The sequence below is a fragment of the Cydia splendana genome, chromosome 4, assembly GCF_910591565.1.
Source record: "Cydia splendana chromosome 4, ilCydSple1.2, whole genome shotgun sequence".
Lineage (NCBI taxonomy): Eukaryota > Metazoa > Arthropoda > Insecta > Lepidoptera > Tortricidae > Cydia > Cydia splendana.
The window spans coordinates 15,411,499-15,426,592 of NC_085963.1; positions in this window are offsets into that span (position 1 = coordinate 15,411,499).

Genomic DNA, 15,094 nt, shown 5'->3' on the forward strand with positions numbered 1-15,094 from the left:
TGAAAAATTTAAGCTGTGCATTATGGTTAAATAAATTTAAAGGTGCTAACAAATTAGTCACGGATATTTTTACAGCTGATAGTACTCGGTTCTCGGAGTACATTTAAGTATGAAACATCATTGGTTTTGTTATGTTTTTTTGAAGAAAACTAGGAAACAAATTTGCTACGTTAAAACACCCTGTTAATAAGATAATTAAATGAGACCTCTTTAGATATTCTAGAACCTCTTTAAACTTGACGTGACGTGACATGACAGACAGTGTTAAACATCTTGACAGGTACATAATAGGGGTGATTATTTTAAAAATAAATTGTAATATTTTTTTTGTTCGGTAAATGAAAACAAAAAAAATATATAAAAAGGTTCCTTAATTACAGTTAAAAGTTAATTGTCTTAATGTAATGTATTATCTCTTAAAATATCCGTGACTAATTTGTTAGCACCTTATATATGGTCGGGTGACAAGCAAAAGTCACTAACTAACATCATTGAAATTATTGGACAATAAACCGTGTTACAAGTGTAATAAAGTGCATTGTTACTTTAATTTTTTGATAGTACTTAGTGAGTTTTGCTTGTCACCCGACGATATCACTATTAATATGTATACATATACTAAATGTTGATAAATCATATTGGGAGATTTGGGAGAATATGACATTTGGCTTCATCAAGATTATTGAGCTTTTGTAATATCCGCGACGGCCTAGCGGTAAATAGGTACAGAGAGCCTACCGCAAGAAACACCGAAGTTCGCAAATTGCGAGCATCTTTCTTCTTTTACTCTCATTAAGGCGTAATTATATTGACAGAGAAATTGCCCGCAATTTGCGGACTTCGGATTTCGGAAAAACGAAATAAACCATTAAAACAATAAACAAACATTCAAAATAAATTTAAGCTTTAACTAGCTTTAACTAGTAGCCGTAAGCATAAGCATGGAGGTTGTGGGTTAGAGGACTTCGATCTCAAAACCCAGCTCGAACCAATGGGTTTCTCGAAATGTTAGAGGAAGTGCATAAGGTAATAGTATGGTATGCCTATACCTATTAGATGTGTTCAATTTGCTGTGAAACCTTAGTCTAAACCAAGTTTAAACAAATAATTATTATTAGTACATTACTGCAGACGCCGGGAAATAAGGGCATGCCGGGTGAGTAGGTATAGACGGCCGACCGTAGGGAGGTCGGTTAGTGATACGAAGCCGGTAAGACCTTTTCAGGGCTAGGCATGTATAGTGCTTTTCTCAAACATGCAATGAAATAATAATAAAAATTTATGATTATGATGATATGTGATAGGTTGTTCAGTGCGTGTGGTACTGAATGGGAACGAAAATTTTATTATTTTTGCGCTACGACGTACGGTTTAGGAGATACAGCATTATAAAGCTATATGTTTTTTTTTTTAATATTAATTAGGGGTTTCTTACAGAGGAACGAACATTTTGTTATTTTTGCGCTACGACGCACGGTTTAGGAGATACAGCCCTATAAATATTCTTCTTGCTTTTTTTTCTTTTATTGTGTTTTTTTAAATATTACTTAGAGATTCCTTAAAGGGGAATGAAAATTTGATTATGTTTGCGCTACGACGTACGGTTTAGGAGATACAGCATTATAAAGTTTTTGCTTTTTTTTTTAATATTAATTAGGGGTTTCCTACAGAGGAACGAACATTTTATTATTTTTGCGCTACGACGCACGGTTTAGGAGATAAACCAAACCCTATAAACATTTTTCTTTCTTATTTTCTTTTTTTTTCTTTTTAGTGTTTTTTAAATATTACTTACAAGTTTTGAAAGGGGAACGAAAATTTGATTATTTTTGCGCTACGTCGCACGGTTTAGGAGATACAGCCCTATAAAGATTAAAAAAACACATACCAAAGAGAATGACGCTTACTGACTGCTAAAAAACATTGCCATATATAGTTTTTTTAATTCACTGTCAAGTAGTAGTAGTAGTAATCACTTTATTGTACACAACACAGGTTTACAAAAATAAATTACAGTAATGGAAGTACAAAGGCGAACTTATCCCTATAAGGGATCTCTTCCAGCTAACCTTCGATTAGATGAGAGGAAAACTCCAGTCAGGTCAGATAGACAAACTTACGGGATGTACAGTAATATTTAGAAAAAGTAAACTAACGTATTGTCAACTCATAAAATACATAAATAATATTATAGAATAAAAATACATAAAATACATACTAGCATACATACATACAATACAATATATATATATATATATATATACAAGTTTAAAGTAGAAATAAAGGTTTAGTACTTAACCAGATCACGCTGATTGGAAAGCCAAAGCTTCTTCAGATTAGCCTTGAGTGACGCCACAGACTGGGACCGCCTGAGCGACAGGGGCAACTCGTTCCACAACTTCACAGCGCGCACCGTAAAAGAATTTGCATATGTTCGCGTCTTATTAGGCGGAATAGTAAGCGTGAGATTACAGCTAGATCGTAAACGGTGATCACTTCCTTCAGCCAGATAGTTAAATCTTTCCGTTAGGTAAGATGGGGAACGGGGGTTGAAGAGTATATTGAACAGCAACGACACGACATGCACATCTCTGCGTCGGCGGATCGGTAACCACTCGAGCTGGGAGCGAAAGTTGGAGACGTGATCATATTTACGGAGGCCAAATATATACTTGATGCAAACATTTTGTAAACGCTCAAGTTTATCCAGCAATTCCTCATTAAGGTCCAGATACGCAACGTCACCATAGTCCAGAAGAGGGAGCAAGAGAGAACGGGCAAGAGTCAGTTTAGTATGAAGAGGGAGAAAATTCTGCAGCCGTCGAAGAGAGTGGAGGGATCCAAAAACTTTTTTACTCACCTCAGCAACATGGGGAGACCAAGAAAGCGTCTGATCCATGGTGATACCCAAATTTCGGACAGTAGAGGAGAAAGGGATATTAGTCCCATCAAACAAAATGTCGGGTACCACCATGTCCGAAAGCTTGCCTACATAATAAGGACTACCAATGACAATCGCCTGCGACTTCCTAGCATTGATTTTCAAACCAAATTTGCACGCCCAGTCCCGTATGGATTCCAAATCAAGGTTGATTTGAGTAATCAATGAAGAAAGATCATCTATACTGGCCGCTGCATAAATCTGTAGATCGTCTGCGTAAAGATGGTATGATGATGTAAGTGCTTCGGTGATGCCATTAATAAAAATAGAGAAAAGAAGGGGAGAAAGCACTCCTCCTTGTGGGACGCCAGCGGTGAGCTCACACCAGTCGGACAGCTTGTCATCTACTCTGACCCGCTGGCGTCTGCCAGAAAGGTAGCTATGAAACCACGAGAGAGAAGTTTGTGAGATTCTTAGAGTGCTGAGTGTGCCTAGAAGGATGTCAAAGTCTACAGTGTTGAAGGCACTACTAAAATCAAGAAGAACAAGGACAGTTAGCTTTTTGCACTCTATATTAAAACGAATGTCGTCGGTGACTTTAACCAAAGCGGTGACTGTGCTATGCCCGGGGCGAAACCCAGATTGGAGAGGGTTAAACAATGAATTTTTATTAAGATGGGATTGCAGGCGACGGTTAACGAAATGTTCAATAATTTTTGATAGTATAGGAAGAATGGAGATAGGACGATATTGGGAGAAAGATGCAGGATTGGAAGTTTTTGGGAGAGGAATGACATGTGCATACTTCCAGGATGCCGGAAACGTGCCACTGGAAAGGGAGAAATTAATAATGTTAGAAATGATAGGAGAAATAAAATCCGCCACGAGCATGAGCATATCTACACTAAGGTTATCGTCACCGACGGCTTTCGTTTTAATAGCTTTGAGGATTGCTTGTGTCTCTTGTGCAGAAATACAGCCGAGTTCAAAAGGATCTAAGCTGGAGTTGGTTGTAGAAGCTGCAAGAAGTGACAAGGTAGAATGTTTAAGGGAAGGGTCTAGAGTAACTGGTGAAGTACTGAAGTATTGGTTAATACCATTTATATCAAGGATACTGGATGAACTAGATTGAGATTTGCCCACCCCGAGTGATTTTAAAAACTTCCATAATTTAGCAGGGGGACATTCATCAATGGAACTGTGGATGTATCGACGCTTTGACTCCCTGCAGACCTTATTGCAGCGGTTACGTAACGATAGATACTTCTGACGATTACTATCTGAAGGGCTTTGTCGAAATTTTACGCGAGCTCGGTCACGCTTGGCCATCTGTGTCTTAATATCCGGCGTGAGCCACGGCGCAGGAAGGTGTTTGACGCGCGTAGGTATCAATGGCGCGTGTCTGTCAAAAATCGCAAGCAGTATATCATTGAAAGCCCTTACCCTCATGTCGATATCTGCAAGACTCTCCAACCCTTGCCAATCCGCATTAGATAAGTCGGCATAAAAGGCTTGTAAATTTAAGTCCCGCAGGTTTCGCCGCATTATAATTTTGTGCTTACGCTTTGGAGGACGGATTTTAAAAGCAGCGTATATTAAATCATGGTTGGAGAAGCCAGCAGCATTAAACTGACCATGAAAGGAAACTAAGTCTGGAGAAGAGGTGATAATGAGGTCTAATAAAGAAGGAGGACCGTTATGCGGGAAATGAGTAGCTGTGAGAGGTAAAACGGTTAGGTTTAAGGACGTAGCAAGAGAATAAAGCTTAGAGGAGCGAAGATCATTTTTTAGGAGGCAGGTGTTAAAATCGCCCATGAGAATACTATGGTCAAACTGGGGGGTTATATCAACTAATATATCATACAGAGCATTGAAATAATTTATGTTGGAGGAAGGGCTGTAAAAAACGCCTAGAAGAACTTTGGAATGATGTAATATGACTTCTAAAAAAAGATGCTCGGCAGAGTTCGAATAGACTGATGGTGACTGCGCGACTATTCTACAAGCAAGGTTACTTCTAATATAAATGGCGACTCCACCATCGCGGACGGCTCCCGATCCACCTCCGCTAGTGCCGGTCCGGTCGTTCCGTATCAAACAGTACCCTGGCAATGGATAAAGCGTAGAAGGTAGAGACGGTTTTAGCCACGACTCTGAAATGAGAATAGCGTGAATATTATTGTTGGAGCTAAAGGCCGAAAGTAGTTCAGGGTAGTGTGCCGGCACACTTTGCGCATTGATGTGAACAACATTAAAGTTTTTATGTGAAGAGTTAAACGTGTATTGCAACCGTTCACCCAAATCAGGCAAGTCTGACGCATCACTCAAAGAATCATAAAGGCTAGAAGAAGAGAGAGAGAAAAACTCGCTGTCTAAACTATCATTTAAAACGTTTGACATTGTATATATAATGTGGTTGAGTACTATTTCTAAAAATATATAACGTATATAATATGTAATAAATATATAAATACACCTAGTAAGTACTATTAATAGTAACTTAGTAGTAAACCACCTCATCTGCTCGCCAGCAGCTACCTATTATAATTTATACAAATAAACACAAAACAGAAACAAGCACAGCAGCGACATCGCAAAACTAATTAAACAGAAACTAAAATATACAGAAAAATACACCTCATCGAAGCACTAACAAAACGATGAAACGTCAAATGTCAATGTGACAGCACAGGGTAGGCTAACAAATCGTGTTTATTTACAACGTAACTAAATGTTTTAAATCTACCGCTGCAAAACCAAAAGTGATTTTGTAATGTACCGCTACAAATATAAAGAGAAACTTTGATTTTGTGACGTCATAGCAAAAATTAGATAAAACAAAAGTAACACGTTGATTGCCACCGACATAGAGACAACGAACACCAACAATACATGTTTTCAACGCCTGCCGACACCGGAGCCCGCAGCAAACCTCGCTTGGCGTGATGGTCTCGGTGCTACCGCCGCCGATGATGCCTTCACTCCGGCCACTGCTTCCGTCTCTGTTCGCACTCCTCCATCGGCTTCAGCAGCACAAGCCGGGGCCGGTAACGCCTCCAACTCCGCCAGCGTAACAACCTTGCGGCGCACCCCGTCGTGGCACTGCACTACTATGCGCCCATCACTCGTCCAACTGCCCTTCACACCATACCGCCTGCGGGCCTCCAGAAATACTGCATGCCGGGTGCTAGTGAGAAACTCTGACAGAGTTCTGCCTGAGCCCTTCAGCAACTTCTTAGCGGCCCAGACTGCATCTCTAATCCTGTGGCAGCTGAACTTAAGAAGGACAGGCCGGGGCCTTGATGGCGTCAAATTGCTTCCCAGCCGATAGCAAGCCGTGAGAGTTACTCCCTCCACCTTTAAGGTCTGTTGGAGAATATCCACCGCTACAGCTGAAGTGTCTTCGCCTTGTGCCTCAGGTACGCCATGAAGGAGAAGAATGCTGGCTCGGGAACGAGACTCCATGTCCTCAAGGGTTCTCGACACAAATTCCATTTGGTTTTGCAGACTCGACACGGCTTTGCAAACAAAATCTTTAAATGCACTGTACTCGCCTGGCAGCGCCTCTGTCCCCTGGGTGGCCACAGAACTCTCAAAAGAGGCCATCCGCGACTCGAACATGGCCTTCATGCCATCAATGCTCTTTTGAAGCTTCGCCAAGTGATCCATTTTGTGTTGACAGGTGTTTTCACTAACTTTGACCTTTGAACTTTGGTGCTAAAGACAGGAGATGCTGATAGTGTGAATAAAAAGTGGTGATAACTGCTGTGGGTGCAAATGAGGTGCAATATATCACATGTAAGCAATTTTTACATTTATACAATGTAAATTACTTATTTTTTCTATTTTAAATTATAGCTCTACAATTTTGACGTGTTGTTTATTTGACTACCCACCGCGAAAAAACTTATTATTATTATTATTGTCAAATTATTGCGCTGCAAAGTTTCTGTGGTCGGACTCTCGTTGTGCGTGCTGCTGTCGTTGGAAATGGACTGTCACCTTAACGTTCCAAAAAGGAACGGCTTTAAGGTGGCCACTGACGAGCCTTCCAACGTCCAAATAGTGTGGCTGCGTGGCTGCAATCCAAAATCGGTCCGTGAATGTCAAAAACGTACAATGTTTAATATTAGGATGCCGTCCATTTGGATGAATCCATTGTAACGGCATCCATTTGGAAGGCTCATCAGTGGCCTGCTTTATGGTGCGACTCTGTCCGTCCGTCTGGCTGTTAGTTACATCGCTAAATATCTTTTACTCACAAGTCACAACTGATACTTTTAGGTTAGTATCAGTTGTGACTTGACGCCATATCAAGATATAAAACGTAAAAACGGAATTAGTTATCGAATGTGTTAGATAAATGAATAATTTTTTTTAAATATTTCAAAATTAAAAACTCAAAATTTAATTATTTAATTTAAAAACTGAATATTACTTTCAAGGCAAAAACATGTCAGGAAGTTATTTATTTACCTTGATTCATAATTATGTAAAACTGCAAAATCAATAACTGGATACTATTTAAGTTTTAAGCAAGATAAATAAAATAATAAACAGATGTAATTGAAAATAAAACTGTTTTATTAAATTAAATAATCCAATTTATTAACCTTATCCAATCAACAACTTACAAACACAATCACTATTAGTTTATAATTCAGTAAAATATGATTTAATTAATTATTAATTAATTAATCCATCTAATTAATCAAGTAAGTACATAATTATTACAATAATTACCAACATAGTATTTACTTAACTTTCAATATTCCTTTGGCGATGATTAACTCAGTGCTGCACCGCAAAGTAGAATGCTCAAAGCAGAATGCAGAATCAGAATGATCAATAATGGATCGGTCGGTCCCTTTTATACCCATTTCTACCTGGCAACTGGTTGATCATGCCACTTGACATTCGATAAGTGACGTCACAGAAGTAGTTTCTCATGTACCTCGTCCATTTATCGAATCATGCAGAATAAAACTATTAGACTATATTTTCAATAAACTCCGTTATACAAATTATTAATCAGTAATATTAATTCAAAATATAATTACGTCAAAGTAGTTTACAAATTTAAGTAGTAAGTTAACAGACTTACTGTTTCTCTTGTCAACGGTGGTTTCGTATCGTACCTACCCACATAAATAGCAAATTCTGTAAAATTCACGTAATGTTGTGTTAAGTGTTTAAATAGTGTAATATATTATCAACATTGAACGTCAAAGAGAAACAGGTCAGTTTTATACGTAATACAATTTGTACATAGAATAACAATATTCTAACACGGCCATACTGACATGTACTTCGTTCCCGAAGTACAAAATAGGATCAATTTACAAGGATACAAATGTATTTATTTATTGCCACAACTGATATGGTCATCATTTATTGAGACAATGATATTGTTACTTAAAGACCAGACAACTATGTACATAAACGTAAGCAAATAAATGAAACAAAAAAAAAGTAAATAAGTAAAGAATGCTAACTTACACACATTGTGTAATCAATATATGATCTGCTTGAATAGACATGTTATCATTATTCAAACCAGCGAATATGTGGGTATTGCCAAATACCTAGACATGCCAATTACATTCACCCGCTGCTAGTGAGACAATTGACACCAAGTATATGACCGACCAGCGGATACCAAATAAGTGTTGTGAGGGTATTGCCAAATACCTAGACATGCCAATTACATTCACCCGCTGCTAGTGAGACAATTGACACCAAGTATATGACCAACCAGCGGATACCCAATTAGTCTATCAGAAACAAAGAATCATAAATGCCAAAATAAAATACCAAAAATAAAACATTTACCTACATAACATGTACATAGCTTACTGTTTGATAAACTTTCCAAAAATCGCTCGGCCAATCTGACGAATAATTGCACATTGTTTTAAACATATAACAGTTGCTACATATCTTTCTGCTTGACGATAGCTTCGTGGTACACCAGGAATCTGCTCCACTGTCGCTTGTAGCGGGGTCAAAGGCGGAAAAAGCGATGTTCTTGTCTCTTCCGTGAGCACCGGAGACAGCTTTCAGAAGGATCCACATCCGTGCTGCTGTGGAAAGCCACAGGTTTCATATTCGTCTGAAATTATATAAGTATATATGTAGTGTAGCTGGATACAATCCCACTTCTGATGTTAGATAAATGAATAATTTTTTTTAAATATATCAAAATTAAAAACTCAAAATTTAATTATTTAATTTAAAAACTGAATATTACTTTCAAGGCAAAAACATGTCAGGAAGTTATTTATTTACCTTGATTCATAATTATGTAAAACTGCAAAATCAATAACTGGATACTATTTAAGTTTTAAGCAAGATAAATAAAATAATAAACAGATGTAATTGAAAATAAAACTGTTTTATTAAATTAAATAATCCAATTTATTAACCTTATCCAATCAACAACTTACAAACACAATCACTATTAGTTTATAATTCAGTAAAATATGATTTAATTAATTATTAATTAATTAATCCATCTAATTAATCAAGTAAGTACATAATTATTACAATAATTACCAACATAGTATTTACTTAACTTTCAATATTCCTTTGGCGATGATTAACTCAGTGCTGCACCGCAAAGTAGAATGCTCAAAGCAGAATGCAGAATCAGAATGATCAATAATGGATCGGTCGGTCCCTTTTATACCCATTTCTACCTGGCAACTGGTTGATCATGCCACTTGACATTCGATAAGTGACGTCACAGAAGTAGTTTCTCATGTACCTCGTCCATTTATCGAATCATGCAGAATAAAACTATTAGACTATATTTTCAATAAACTCCGTTATACAAATTATTAATCAGTAATATTAATTCAAAATATAATTACGTCAAAGTAGTTTACAAATTTAAGTAGTAAGTTAACAGACTTACTGTTTCTCTTGTCAACGGTGGTTTCGTATCGTACCTACCCACATAAATAGCAAATTCTGTAAAATTCACGTAATGTTGTGTTAAGTGTTTAAATAGTGTAATATATTATCAACATTGAACGTCAAAGAGAAACAGGTCAGTTTTATACGTAATACAATTTGTACATAGAATAACAATATTCTAACAAATGCGTTTGTATTTTTTTATTGTAAGACTTATCAATATGTGTATATTTCCATGGGAACACAGCGGTAAACAGTGAAAAATATCTTTATAAGCATTTTCCAGAGCTGCAGTTAACACAAGCCGTAAAATTTTCATAGGCCCCGTCCTGAAACTGCGCGGGAACATAAATTGTAGGCGTGTTAATACACTGGAGGCGGCGTGTCACGGAACTCGCGAGTGTTGACTCGGGTGCGACTAATGTATGCTCGGGTGTGATTAATCTCTATATACAGGTGTGACTAATCTCTATATACAGGTGTGACTAATCTCTATATACAGGTGTGACTAATCTCTATATACACCCGCACCTGCTGCAGCACCCCTTCCTGCGCCGCGCCGGCCCGCCCGCGCTGCTCGTGCCGCTCATGCCGCCGCCGCCTCAAAAAGCGTTTTTTAATACAAGCTTTTATCACCGACTTTTTGAATAAAGCGTAGTTTTACAGAATACCCTCCACTTGCGACTTCGTCCCCGTAGAAGTCATTATTAATAACTTTCAACCCCATTTTACCACTAAGTCCCCTAAGGGGTAGCATTAAAACAATATTTAAAAAAATATATTTTTCTGTGCATATCGTTTCAAGAGCATACGTTAGATTTTGTTTTCTGACAGTGTCTAAAGGTGGTAGTTCCACCTATCCAATTTATTTGGCCAATGTGTATTTTGTCTCACATTTTGCTTAAAGAGAGAGTGAGATGCTATGACATTGGATCAAGATATTGAACAGATAGAATAAGTAACGCAATACAAATAACACATCTATATACAAGCACAGGGCAAAGATAAACAAAACAGTGGAAATAGAGATGTGAAGCCGAAATGGTCTCCACTCAGCAATGTAGCTGGCACGACTAGCGTGGTCAACGGCGCTGGTTTTCTATGGAGCCAGCGGAGTGTGCGGGACAGCATAGTCCGGGACACGTGGACGACGTGAATAAATAATATTTAATACTATTATAAATATATACATCAAATATATATTATATATAAATATACATAACTTACTTAACTGGTGAGTAACTAAGGTGCAAAATAGGTAATAATGACGGGATCGGGTTTTTTAATATATTTAGCTTCAGGCAGCAAAACTTTGTGGCTATATACTGCATGCGGCGAGCTCATAGTACTTACACTCTATTGTTTATAACTTTGGGTGGTGCTTACAGCTTCATACTGTTCTTCACACTCCGCCATATAAGTACCTAGATTCTCAGTATAGGTAGAGCAAATATGCACAATTGCACATGCGTGAATCACTCGTAAGTAAATACTTTACGACACTTTAAAAATACTCGTGCAAATATTACATTTTAAGAAAACTGAGAATGTGTGAGGGCAAGTACTTTAGACATGGCTTAGTTTAGCTTGTAATAAAATAGACTCCGAAAAGACATAAGTAAGTATGTATGTAGGTAAAGGCAATTATCATATAAGCCATGGTAATTAGATTAGCAATATCTATAGCAGCCTTGACTTAAACTCATTTCGTTAGGTACCTTTGAAAACAAGTACACCCGCATATTTTATCTGAATCACTACAATACTAATTGACTTCACTCAAGAATAATTGTTAATAACGAATACCAAATCTACAAAATGTGTGATAAAAAACATTTCAGTTGTTGTTTTTTAATGTTTTTTATCACACATTTTGTAGATATGGTATTCTTTATTAACAATTATTCTTGAGTGAATAGGGATGGCGATGGCGGGGAGAATGGGAATAAAAACCGGGAATAACAATTACCTGATAATTTCTTGAAAACTACTCACACAAATTGTATTATGCGATTCTTTAAGAAATTATTAGGTAAGTACCTAAATATCATTCCCGGCCTTTATCTCAGTTCACCCCGGTACGGTACCTAGAGTTAGACCAAGAAAAGTCTGCAGCGATTTTGATAGCCCACGCAGTGCAAGTGTTATTTATACGTCATAATTTCATAGAAGTTTAATGGACGTTTAAAATGACACTGGCACTGCGTAGGCTATCAAAATCGCTGCAGACTCTTCTTGGTCTAACTCTATGTAATAGCAAAGACATATGTAACTTCGTATAAGACGAATAAAGTCTAAGGAAAAAACGTGGCTCGGAAATCAAGTAAAAGTCATTCTCGAATAGATGCCGCACACACCTTTAGCCTATCCTCGGCTAGATGGCGTGACGTTGACACCGTTTCATATTTAACAATTTTAACACATAGATATCAGTGAATGAACATGGATCAAAATGATATAAAAATAATAAAATGATTTATCCATATATATACATTTTTTGATAACTTTATACGTTTTCATTTTGAGTTTTAGTCGTGTGTCGATAGATGGCAGTAAATTTACAGTGACTACAAAATTTAAAATGACAGGACCCCTCTATACTATCTATTCTTTTTGGTAATAGTTAGCAGGTTCAATTGTTATAAAATCAAAGCATTATCTTCGTCATGGGGTTATTAGTTTTTGTTCCGTAATTTTCTTATTGTATCAACGGCAACAGCGGGCAGTAAAAATCACATTAACCGGACAAGCGCGATAAAGCACGTCATTTAGATACTGGAATGGGTACAAAACGTAAATAAATCTCTCGCCGCAGTAAATAACAGACGCCATAGAACGCGCCTAATAATGAAATGTGGAGGTTGCAGTATTCCATATTCGAATTAAGCCACGTTTCCACTATAGGGACCGTGCGCGTTGGAGGGTCTGCCATCTTGTGGCCTGATCGGAAACATATAGTTGGTCAAACCAATTTGTCAGTCAGTAAGAACCAGGAAAACTATACTCATCCTTTTCTTTTGGGTGCTAGTACTTAGTGTAAGACAAAGATAGTATGATTATCTGTCTATGATTGAAATGAGACAGTCCTTTGACAAACTATATGAGCACATGTACATTGCCAAAGCAAGTGCTACCATCTACCGTTCTCGTCGGCACGTTTCCTTGTGCATAGTAGGTTCTGCCATCTTGTGGACTACATCGGCAGTATAAAGGTCTCTGCCCACTACACCGTATCATACCATGACCGTAGTAGGAACGTGTCAGGCAAAAAAAATATTATTTGTATTAAAAAGTATGAGACTATGCCCACTAGCCCGTTCCGTCACCGACCATACCCGTCGCGTGCCATGCACGGACCGTCAAAAATTGTCGGCGAGGATATTTTGCCGGTGTCGAAACGCTCCGTGTACGGCACGCAACGTTGCCAGAACGGTGCGTGCAGGCTACGAATCGGTGAGCATACTGGTTATAAGTGTTATAACCGCTTATGGTGACCGTTCTAAGCCTGTTATAAACGCGTTGCCATATTTCTTGCTCGCTCTTGCAAGACTGATAACTAATCGCTCGCTCTTTCTGACGAGTCTTGCTCTCACGAATAAAACGCGGGTACTAAGGGGATGATACGCGGATGCTACGGGGATTATAGGCGGATGCTATGGGGATGATACGCGGTTACTACGGGCACTAAACCCGTTATGTACGGATATGAAACAATGTGGACACGGTGTAGTGGGCATAGTAGTCCGTAACGTGTTACATTCCGTGCCTGATACGTTCACAGCACGGTCATGGTATGATACGGTGTAGTGGGCAGAGACCTTTAGCGACACATTTACGCCTCGCGGCAAAAATCTGACGGCTCTGATGCCCCCTATTATGTAGTTCATGCACGGGGCCTTTAAACATTTTTGTTTAGAAGTTTATAAACAATGTTTCGTAATGAGTCCCATACATACAATACACTTCTAATTTATTTATTTTTTAAATTAAAAGGCGGCAAATCATTTTTTTTTTTCAATTTTTTCTACTTTTTTCTGTGAGAATATATTATACGTAAGATTGAACGGAATCCCTTTATCTTGCATAATATTGATTGTACGAAATTCACTTCGCATAGCAGGTTTCGCAGAAACATTTTTAACCGAATGGTACTTTTGCATAATTGTATAATAGCATAACTATCGTGTCGCATAACATTCATTTGGCAGAATTTTGAATAGCAGAATCCTAATATCGTCGATTTTACATACGCAGAATTGTACCTACTTATGTAGCATAAATTACATTCCACCGAATTTCTTTTGGCATATTGCTCATATTGCAGACTTGAATTTCGCAGAATGTTATGCAGCAGAATAAAAGTTCTGCCGAAATTGTTACCGCATAATACTCATGTCGCTGACTGAACCTACAAAAAAGGAATTGCTGCCAGAACTACAGCTTAGGTTAGGTTAGAACTGCGACCCCCACACATAATAAATTGTTGCCAGAACTGTAGGTTAGTTTAGGTTGGAACTGCGACCCCTACATAAAAGGAACTGCTTCCAGAAGTGTAGGTTAGGTTAGGTTAGAGCTGCGACCCCTACTCAAAAGAAACTGCTTCCAGAACTGTAGGTTAGGTTAGGTTAGAACTGCGACCCATACATAAAAGGAATTGCTGCTAGAACTACAGGTTAGGTTAGGTTAGAACTGCAACCCCTACATAAAAGGAATTGCTGCCATAACTATAGGTTAGGTTAGTATAGAACTGCGACCCCTACACAAAAGGAACTGCTTCCAGAAGTGTAGGTTAGGTTAGGTTAGAACTGCGACCCCTACACAAAAGGAATTGCTGCCAGAACTATAGGTTAGGTTAGGTTAGAACTGCGACCACTACACAAAATAAATTGTTGCCAGAACTGTAGGTTAGGTTAGGTTAGAACTGCGACCCCCACACAAAAGGAATTGCTGCCAGAAGTGTAGGTTAGGTTAGGTTAGAACTGCGACCCCGCCCAAGAGGAACTGTTGGAGTAAGTGTTCATTGGTGGAGTAGGGTACGGAAAATATTATTCTCATCAACACAACATGCCAATGAATTATTCTGCCTAAAGAAATTGTGCGAAAAGACAGTACATACCATTAAACACATAAAATTTAGAAGAAAAACGAAAATACCCGCGTATTTACCCGCGGGTAGGTAAATATCGGGTATTTACCGGGTAAATACCCGAGAGCGGGTAGTTACCCATCTCTAGCCACAGTTTACGAGTTATTTACGAAAAACTATAAAAAGGGGCCTTTAAATCCTACCCGTTA